This window comes from Siniperca chuatsi, linkage group LG18, assembly GCF_020085105.1.
Source record: "Siniperca chuatsi isolate FFG_IHB_CAS linkage group LG18, ASM2008510v1, whole genome shotgun sequence".
NCBI lineage: Eukaryota > Metazoa > Chordata > Actinopteri > Centrarchiformes > Sinipercidae > Siniperca > Siniperca chuatsi.
In genome coordinates this window covers 10,074,853-10,084,654 of record NC_058059.1, presented here as the reverse complement: position 1 = coordinate 10,084,654, position 9,802 = coordinate 10,074,853, and the positions used below count along the sequence as shown (strand labels likewise).

At 41.3% G+C, this 9,802-nt stretch overlaps 1 protein-coding gene across 1 annotated transcript in view; it reads left to right on the top strand.

Moving 5' to 3' along the window:
* Positions 1-1,022: 1,022 nt before the first annotated feature.
* sema4d (sema domain, immunoglobulin domain (Ig), transmembrane domain (TM) and short cytoplasmic domain, (semaphorin) 4D) overlaps positions 1,023-9,802 on the top strand; it is a 39,966-nt gene continuing 31,186 nt past the window's right edge. Inside the window, 1 exon segment of the mRNA XM_044173831.1 lies at positions 1,023-1,215. The gene's annotated coding sequence lies outside the window, so the exon portion shown is untranslated.

Genomic DNA, 9,802 nt, shown 5'->3' with positions numbered 1-9,802 from the left:
GAGACAAGGGTCAGTCTGTCTTTCCTCCACTGTGTTTTTGATTCACTTCTCCTTTAGGAAAATGCTGTATAAACTTTGACCTCCAACAGTGACCTTTTAAACCCACTGGCCCCACCTACAGAGTCCTCTCAGCCAAGGTTTAAGGTAACTGATTCTTCACCAGGGCTGAAGCTAGCTATCAAAGAGGACATTGGGGTTTTGTCCTTGGTCATATTAAATTAATTTTAAATTAATACATTTGTGGGGGGGAATGACTGAATGATTAGTTTTCTCCACCCAAATTACATACATGTAAAAAAAAAAACATGTAGAGAAGGCTTTGAAAAAACACTTAAACAATAATGTAGGGAGATAAAAATATGGACTCATGACCTCCTGGCAAATGAGTGTGCATTGCAGTCACCCTTTAGCAGATATCTATTATGGTATCTGCAATGGTGTATTTGTATTTACTTAAGTAAAAGAAGCAATACCACAATGTAAAAATACTCCACTACAAGTGAAAGTCCTGCATTAAAAATTTAATAAAGTAAAAGTACAGAAGTTTTAAGTGTAATGCAGAATGGCTGTTTTCAGATTGCTATATTATTATATATATAGACTAATACTAGAGATGCATTAACATATAAACATATTTTTAATGTTGTAGCTGGGAGGAGGTAGAGCTCACTTTAACTACTTATATTGTGTTTGGCAGTTTTCTAATGCATCATACATAATCTGCAATGTCACCAGTAACTCCAGCTGTCAATAAATGTAGTGGAGTAAAAAGCACAATGTTTGCCTCTGACGTGTAGTGGGGTAGAAGTATAAGTAGCATAAAACTGAAATACTTAACATAATAATTCATGTGTTTATTATATTTTGTTTTAAATCATCTGAATCTGCAAAGTAATTGTTACTAAAGCTGCAAAATAAATGTAGTGGAGTCAGACATACAACATTTACATTTGAGTAAAATGGGTGTGTAAAAAGAAAAGAAAAGTCCAGGTTGAAGCTGCCTGTGAACTTTCTGGAGGATACCTTGGCCTCTCACCACCACCACCGCCTCCCCCTGCACCCTCCCCCTGTCTGTTGATATCACAGCCCGGAGAGGTTTGAATCCAGTCGGCCGCCATGCTGAGCTGAGAGAGAGCGACAAACCAAACTTTGTCACGCTGCTGCACCGACGCTCATCTCCGTACACACCGGGACAAAGAGGAAAACTTCCCCACGGTGAGTTGTACCGTACGATTTCACTTCGGCGCAGAGTTTAATAATCAGCACTATCTAGCTGTTGAAAGTAACCTCGGGGCTTTAATGTTTCAAATTGCTAAGTTATTTCAGCCTGTGCCCCGCTGGTCGTTTTCATGCGTGCTGTCGCGGACTTCAAGCTCAGCTGCACTTGTTGCACTGTAGCCGAAACCCCCACTGAGACACAAAAGAAGAAAACAGCGTTATAATTCTGCTTTTTGGAGCTCTTCCGCGTTTTGAATGCACATAAAACGTTTAAATAGACTTTCCCGTGACGTCTCAAAGCCGAACTGCGGGGGGAAAAAAATAAGATGTTAGCGGACGACTGTTGTCCACGCAGTCGCTGTCACCGTCCTTGAAGCGCAAAATAACTCGTGAATATAATATTACGTGCCCACCAGCCGTGCTCGCGCAAATCTTTTTAAAGATTAAACTCCCCTTGCACTTTCAAAATGCCATTCTGGCACCCAGAGGTCATTCAGGGGTCTCTACCCTTGGCATGCATAAATCAAGGGTGCTCTTTGACTGCAACAACAAAAGATTTTGACAGCACTGAAGCACATAGTCTGTCCACGTAACCTCAGCTTATATTTAGACTGGTTGCAGCATACAGTTGCCATCAAGCGAAATAAAGACCTGCAGCATCCACTCTTCTGTCTCTCAAGATGTGTTTTTGTAGTTGTTCAGCCTGGAGGGCATCTTGTGCCAAGACGGGAGGGCAGTCAGTGCAGCTGGGGCTCATCAGTGGATGCTCATAAACCTTTCACCTGCATGCATGTCTGGTCTTAGTTGGTGTGGAGATGTGTGGAACAGGGGGAGTAATAAGAAGTTATGGAGCTGCTTTTTGTCTCGCCATTTGGCCTGGCTACCTGAAGTCCTGTGACTCTCTTGGCTCGATGCAGTCTTATTCAAACTACACCATCATCACCGTGCGTCTTCTCTTGGACTTTCTTCAACCCTAAAAAGAAGTACAGACTTTCGAGAGCCTGAAGGAGAGACGGATGCCTTCGCAAGCCCCAGTTCTTCTTATCAGCACCTTTTTTTTTTAAATTTTTTAAATTTTTTATAATCAAATTAAGCAAGTTGTCAGCCAAAAATGCTAGATGTTGGAAGGTTCCAGTTTCTTAAATGTGAGGACTTGCTGCTTTTCCTTGTCTTATGTTATAGTAAACTGAATATTTTGAGGTTTTGAAATGTGGGTCAGCTGATTTTCCTCATATTCCAATATAGTAAACTGAACTGGGGCTGCAACTAACATTTTCATCATTGATCAATCTGCCAATTACTTTCTCAATGTTTTTAGTTTGCCGATTTTTTTTTTCTTTTATTAATTGTTTTGTCTATAAAATATCACAAAGTAGTGAAAAATGTCCAACACAATTTCCCATAGTCCAAACTGATGACTTCAAATGTTTTGTTTTGTCTGACCACAGTCCAAAACCCAAAGATGTTCAAGCAACTTCTCACATTTGGAGATCATCTGAGAAGCTGGAACCATCAAATGTTTGGTATTTTTCCTTTTTAAAAGATTAATTAATTAATTTGATCAATTATCAAATTAGTTGCCAGTTCTGGAGATTGAGTAATGTTTGAACTCTAAATCGATTAGCTGGTTAAGTAATTTTTCAAGCTAAAATGTCTGTTTGATAGTTCCAGCTTCTCAAATGGGAGGATTTGCGTCTTACATTATAATACACTGAATATTTTGGGGTTTTGTACTATGGGTCAAACTAAAGAAGCTATTTGATGATGTCATGGCTCCAGGAAATTGCGATGGGTGTTTTTTTGTTTTTTTTTTTACAATTTTTTGTTTTATAGGTCAAACAGTTCATCAATTTTATCAAGAAAATAATCTACAAATGAACTGATAATGAAAATAATTGCTATAGTTGCAGCCCTATTCCTGATAAACAGAAGAATTTGTGAAATTGCAGTGTTTCTTTCCCACATGCTCTTTAACATTTCATATGGGCTCATAAGAAACACATGAATGAGTGCTCTTCTCTTAAGAGTAAAGAAATGCCCCACACATTATATACAGGCTTAGCTTACATTGCATAAGCACTGTGGAATTTTGGAACATGCCAGCTACTTAGTTTTTCCCTAAATACAGCTGTTGTGTTTTTCTAAATCTGTTTTCCACTGCTTCCTTAGTGACATTAACCACCCCTCCTCTCCCTCCTCTTCGCCCCAGCGTTTCACCAAAATGCAGGCAATGACATCCCTTCACTCGCGGCCTCAATAAGTAATTCTTCTGCCTCATCGAGTTTGATTCCACAGGTCCTTGGCTGGGTCATATCAGGCATGGGGGCAGCCACCCGGATCTTGTCAATATGATAGGCTGGCTGGCACTTCAGTGACACCCGGGCAAGCCAGAATCATGTCAGCCAGACCCTAAGGGGGCCCCGGAGAACTAGCCAGAACAGGATATTGCTGTGTGATCATTCACCAGCAGCAGACAAATCATTAAACCAGTGGCTGCGTGCCGCTGAGCGGTTCAGGCATTTCTGTCTCACTTTGACTTTCCCTCAGGTTACAGGTTGCATTTGCATTGTAAGGTTGTCAATTTGCATCTTGCAGGTTTTGGAATTGCCATTAGAAAGAAGAGTAGATGGTAGAGTTATTATTTTAGGAGTAAGAATGTGATCAATCTTTTCTCCATTGTGCATAGTCTTGAAGATAAACCGTAGTCTTGATTTGTTTTTTGGATTTGACATCGATCCATTTTGGGCTGTTTTACTTTCCCATACCTGCTTTTTATGGGAGGAAATCTTTGCACATACATAGCTTTCGTGGGACTTCCCATTTTAGGAAAGCTAATTTAGTCTATTTTTAACACACGTGTGTCTGTATTTGATTTGTTTAAATTCTGTTAGTAGAGAAATTGAACTCTTTTAAGTTGCTTTTTGTCATTCTCCCACATTCATTGGAAGCACAGGATTCACATGTGCTAAATGAAATTACACAGAACGCTCCTGCTTGTTAATGATAACCAAAAATAAGCACGCAAGCCTCTCTTTTAGAGTCCTTTTTTTTTTTATTCAATAATCAATTTAAAATGGGTGGGAAATGGGGAATTTAGTCAGGAACTGCGTGGCTGAAAGAGCACTTTGTTTTAAACTTGAACTTTGTGCAGAAATGGCACTTGTTTTGGATGTCAGGGGTTATTTACTTGGATGCCTTGTTTGGGTTTCAGAACAAGTCCTGGCTGTTTGGCAGATTTCTCTCTTGTAAAAAGTTGGAGCACTGAAATTGGTTCTTACTGGAGCGTATCCAGTGTAGCATATAGGAGCTCACATTAAGAACACTTGATGCATTTGTGTGTTACTTTTCAAATCCAAATGCAATTATTCAACCACCTCAAAAGAGACCCCATTTTAAGAGACGTCACGTTTCTTCACATGCCTACAGTGAGCGACTGTCAGGTAATTGAATAAACTCTTAATGGAATTGAGGGTGACCATTCATGAGTTGCTTTCTTCTCGTCCCCTCTGCTGGATTTGGGTGTCAGCCAGCTCCTCTGATAGAAAAGGCTGGAGAATACCTGCAAATGGTCCGGACAGAAGCACCCCACCTCCTGCTGTGGAGGTCACTGTCAAAGGTGCTATGTCACACAGACTCATACAACCCCTCTTTGTTCCCTCTTGCTCATTAGCAATCTAATTATCCAGAATATCCTGGCAGTCGAGTCAGCGAACAAGACTTACTTTTAATTCAAAATCATACGCACTGCATGCTGAAAGATGAGACATGCGATGCATATGACAACGGTAGTGACCTTTCATACGAGCTGGTTAGTTGTCATGGTTTTAGGAAACAAGGTAGGTGAGTTTGATGCATGACTTGCAGCAACCTCATTGTTTTGGTCCTGCAGGAGTTACAGAGTAGAGGTCAGAGGCCAATCTGTGGTGCTCTGATGTTGAGGTGTGCTGTTCTGGCTCTGTGGAGCAGACATCTGGGGCAACCCCCACCTTCTTTTGAAATGCACACAAACACGAGCCTCTCCTGCCACACCCAAGTATCCCAGCACCCTCAGGCTGGAATAATTTCCTATTGGCAAAGAGAGTAGCATCTGGCTCCATATCAGCAGCAGACAGTGGCATGTGTAGACACTTTGTGTGTGCGCTTGTGTGTTACTGGCCATGCATAATGCATTGCAGCATTCCAGAGATGTCTCGGCAAAATCGTCCAAACCACCATTCACGATTGAATGGTGGTTTCAAATCAGCTGATACAATAGTAAACACTGGAAGTTAGGCTTGGTTTCCTGTTTTTTGTCGTTTCGCGTGTTGGGTAACAATAAAGGTGAAGACAGTCCACACCCTGTAAGGCTCAGTCGCTTTCGTTCTTTTCAATAGCCAAAAGTAGTTATAATATTAGCGTCCACAGCACAGCAGTCGTTTATTTGTTTGAAAATGCTGGCAATAATTGCATGAATGTACAGGAAATCCATGAAGACTCCCAAGATGCTGCACCCATAGCTGTGACTGATTTTGCTGAGAGTGCAGGAAGCTTAGTGATGCGTTGCCTACTTGATGTTTTGAAAAGGTTCCCAGTGTTGTGTTGCTGAGAGCAGGGAGCTGGAAGGGAATGGAGTGGGGAGCTAGCCTACATACAGTACATTCTGTTACTGCAGCACTGTGTGTGACGCAGCTGAATGGAGAAGGTGGTCCCTGTCTTTGTGCAACTTTCATCTGTAATGAAGCGGTTCAGTGGTTAAAAGCTCAATAGCATTTGTTTATAGGTGATAGTTTTGCATAGGGAAGACATTGCATGACAGAAACTTAATTTGCAGATTTTAATCAGTTTTCCTTGTATCGGCTTGTTGTCGCTCACTGTTTGATTTGTTTAGTTTTTGCATAGTGAGAAATAAGTCACAACATCAACGATCCATTGCCTGAACATGCAAACTGTCTTTACAGTTAACTTGTGTGTGTGTGTGCGTTGCCAGTTTATTAGGTACAGCTAGGTAAAACTAATGCAGTCTAATGCACAGCCTTGAAATAAATCCTACCTTCATGAAGTTTATAATGTTCAGTTTTTGTTGGAACTGTTTTAGAGAGATGTTGATCCAATGTTATGCAGAGAGGTGTTTCTATAATATACTCTATCCTCATTGATATAAATGGGTTGGACATAATATTAGAAACACCCCTCTAACATAATTTAACAGCACCACAAACTACAGCCTCCAAAACCACCATGCAGTTATTTCTACACCTCTCTAAAACAGTTTCAACAAAAACTGAACATTATAACCTTCATGAAGGTAGGATTTATTGCAGGACTGTTGCGTTAGTTTTAGCTAGGTGTACCTAATAAACTAGCAACTGAGTGGACATCACCCAATTCTAAATACAGTGCTGAGAGAGGGCAGTAGCTGAAACCTGCAGTCCCCATTCACTCCTTTTTAAAGGGGAGAAGAAAAAAAAACGTCCCTGCAACAATAGACACACTCCCACAGACACACATACACACTACCCTAACCTCATCCCCCCTCCCCCCTCTTCACTTCCCTCACCCGCCACCCCAAATTCCCCCTCCCCCTCCTCAGCAATTGTGTGCATTGACGCTTTCCAGAGGCGCGATCTCGGCGCTGTCACTCTCCACTGGCGAGCAGCGTTTGACTGCTGTGACAGGGGAAAGGCAATCCTGGCTGTTTTGTTATACACTCAGATGGAGGCAGTCTGCCACTGACATGCGTTAAAGTGAAACAGGCCTTTAATGCAAGCACTATCTCTCCACCCTTTGCTGCCTCTTGTGCTCTTCTTTTTTTGTGTGTTTATCGTGCAAGATAGAGAGAGGCAGCGAGACCGAAGGAGGAGTGTGAGAGAAGGAGCATGACTGGGGAGTAGGGAGGGAGGAGGTGACAGACTTGTTGTGCTGGATGATCATATTCTATTTTTTTCTATTTATTTTTTTGCGTCATGCAAACCAGTGGTGACTTTCCCAGTAATAACAGTGTGACTGAGCCGGGTTGGAGGAGCCTCTCTTTCAGCGTTGTTCTCTCTCAACCTGCAGGATCTTCCCACTCAGATAATGGTAAGATTTATGTCGCAAACCGCTTGTGTGGAGTGCGTTGACTGCTAGCATCTCACAATGTCAACACCGTTTTCCACTGCCATAGCAATCAGATATGTTTTTATCTTTACTATGTGCAGTGGAGAGAGTCTCCAGTAAGGTGTGTGCTAATTTTACCCAAATCTCATCTGGGAGGTAAATAATTCAGTGTTTTCATGATGCAGTGAGTGGGACTCTGCTGTGCCTTGTTTGAGGAAATACCCACACAGTTCACTTTCTGCTTTTTGCTTCACTTTGGCTGTATGAGCTAAGATTTGAAATGAGAGAAAGGCAGTATTTTTTAATTATTATTTTAACTGTTGTCCACTGTTTTGTTTACAGTAAAGCTGGCCAGACATTGTACGGATTCGGCCAATTCCCTGAATTGGTCGCCCCTGACTAATTTAAGAATTGGGCTGAATTTTTGCCAGTTCGGTTGCCATTTGAAGTGCAGTTCTAGGCGGGTCATGACGCCTAAGTAATTGCCTCAATGATCTGGCTTTTGGACGATCAAATGGATTTCTGGCATATTAGAAGTTATGGTCGGCTGTCTTGCAGTTTGAGTAGTTTCACGCTCCGATTTCACTCATGGCTGCCGTCAAAAGATCTGTTCCAAACTGCAATGAACTTGAATAAATATAACTGTAGTAGTATTTTACATGTTGTGGCTAAAACTGTAGTCTTGACACTACTGTGATATAAAACAGTGCTTTGTGCAGAACGGACCATATTATCTGCATCTTCCAGACCTCTGCATCTCCACATTTTTCTTCTTACTTTCTGATCATAATAGAAATGGACAAAGTAATGCTGCCATTCTCTCTTTTTGTCAACATTTAGGATGCAGCCATCTTGTTTTAAAAAACTTTATTGGAATTGCCACTAGACATAACCAACCAGGCGTTCCGTGCTTATGTTCAGTGTGATCGGCGGAGTCCAAGCCGGTCAATTGATTTGTACAGTGAGCATAAAAGTTGCAGGTTCTGGCTGTGCAGAAAGGCCTATAACACTTTATAACACTTAGTGTGAGTTAACATACAAGATCAGTAAAATCTGCCCAGCTTTAGATGTGGAAAGAGTTTGTCTTCCCCTGGCTGGCTGTTGTCAGGAGTTCATAAATCTCCCTTGAGAAGGGAGGGAGTGGCACTGCCCTACCAGCTTGGACATTTCGGATTTTCCTTTACCATGCCACAATTTGCTCTCCTTGAAACACTTGGAAAAATATGCATGGTTTAATTGTTTGTGAGTGTTGGGCTCAGGTAGATCAAAGCTAGCTTACATGTTCTTCAAGTGCTGTCGCTCCACCTCAAAGAGCACTTTCTGAGTAGGTCTCTCTCAGCTGTTTACTGGTAGAAGCCACTCTATCTCTTGTCATTCACATGACCTTTTTTTTTTTTTTTTTTTTTTTTTTTTTTTTTTAAACCACCAGCTGCAAATTTCTTGCAGCACAGTTTGGCTGCTCTTTATTGTTCACTGCATTCAGTATTGTGTTGAATTCCAACATCCAGGCACTTTATCATTGTTTGCATGAGAAGGCAGGAGTTTAATTTGGGATTTTGAGTAAGGAACTCCTCGCTTTGCTGGAAAACACTACATCATCATAACAGCGCACATGAGACATTTTTCATATAAAGCTCTCATACTTGGTTGGATTGCCACATTGTGCAAAAGCATGGAATCTTGCATATTTCAACAATTCAGGAATGTAAGAAAATTTGGAAATGGACTTATTGTGCTTCTCGAGAGAGAGGTTGTGACATTTCATCCATAACATTCTGGTGTCGTTTTTATTTTTTATTTTTTTATCTTTTTTATTGGCAGATAACCCATAAGAAATGTATCACTCAAATCCCAGTTTGTTCGAATGTGTCTGAAGGTAATTGCGACATTGGAGTTTTTCTTCTTTTGAAAATATTTCCCATAAACACAGCGGCTGAGAGACCAGAGGAAATGGAACTAAACTGATTACTGTAGATTACTTGGGTGTTTACAGCTAATGCCTGTTTCTGCACTGAAGATAGACCCACAGACAAAAGTTTAATGAGCTGCCATTAAACAGGAAAATGAAAAGACAGGTAAACAATTGCACCGCAGCATCAACATCAATTTATACTTAACATTGACAAAGAATTCAGGGGTGACGTAGAATGGAAAAGGTGAAAGGAAAGCAGTGAAAGGGAGGCACATCAGCTTGCTGAGCCATGGTCCCCACACAGTCTGCTGCTGGCTGGCTCCGAGGCTGGTGGCTGTCTGTCTGGTTTTGAGGCTGATAGGATTGGGTGGGGTTGAGACCCTTCCTTCACTCCTCGGTCTCCTGCCATTTGTGGCTGACAGCGATAAAACCATTAAGTCCTCTTTGGTTAATCAGTGTTGGATGATTAATTGAAATAGACATGCTTTTTTGAGGTGAAACATATGATTTAAAAGCTTGCCTTTTCTGCTTCAGGTCTATTATGTCTATTACTCGACTGTCTGTGAAATGGTATCTAACCTTTATCTGCTTATGGAC